The sequence below is a fragment of the Charadrius vociferus genome, unplaced genomic scaffold (genome assembly GCF_000708025.1).
Source record: "Charadrius vociferus isolate BGI_N301 unplaced genomic scaffold, ASM70802v2 scaffold261, whole genome shotgun sequence".
NCBI classification, from domain to species: Eukaryota; Metazoa; Chordata; class Aves; order Charadriiformes; family Charadriidae; genus Charadrius; species Charadrius vociferus.
This window is the reverse complement of record NW_009646856.1, coordinates 1,454,144-1,454,809: the sequence shown is the minus strand read 5'-3', so window position 1 is coordinate 1,454,809 and position 666 is coordinate 1,454,144.

Below are 666 nucleotides of genomic sequence, written 5' to 3'. Positions count from 1 at the left end.
AAATCTCCAAATTTTCTCAGACAACTAACAAACGCTAAGCAATGTATGGTCTAGACACAATGATACTAAAGGTCTACACACAGGAATCATGCTCTTCTTCAGCAAAACCAGTGTAAAAAGCTCCTCCTTTCCCTGCTCAGCCCCAAACTCCAGGCTGCTCCTCCCAGCCACCACTGCACTTCGCTCCACCATGCTGCTTCGATGTGTCTCTCTGTGGGTGACACTATAATCTGCATTACTGAAGTGTCTGGATTAAGAAGCCTCCCTGACCAGCTTGAAAGAAATTGCTTGCTAGAACAGGTAGAGAAGAGAGGATGTGGCTAGAGCACAGGCCTGTGGAAGAGACGAAAAGCAATGGGGAAATACTAACTGTGCAATAAAAGAGGCAGCAGCATGATTTTTGCTTTTCAGCAGGGATTTAAGTTTTAGGATCACACTTCAGCATTTCCCTTTAGGATGATCCTGAGAGATCAGAAGCAGACCAATGGTTTTGTGGAATTTAAAAAAACAAAACAACCCCCCCACACACTTTTCTCCTTTGCAACAGGGTATTTGTGCCCCTTTACAGACGACTGGCAGTTCATTCTGTGGCCCAATGGATGCCTTGTCTGGAATACTGGATAACGTATCACATTTTGGGATAAGCACATACAGGCTGTGTGGATT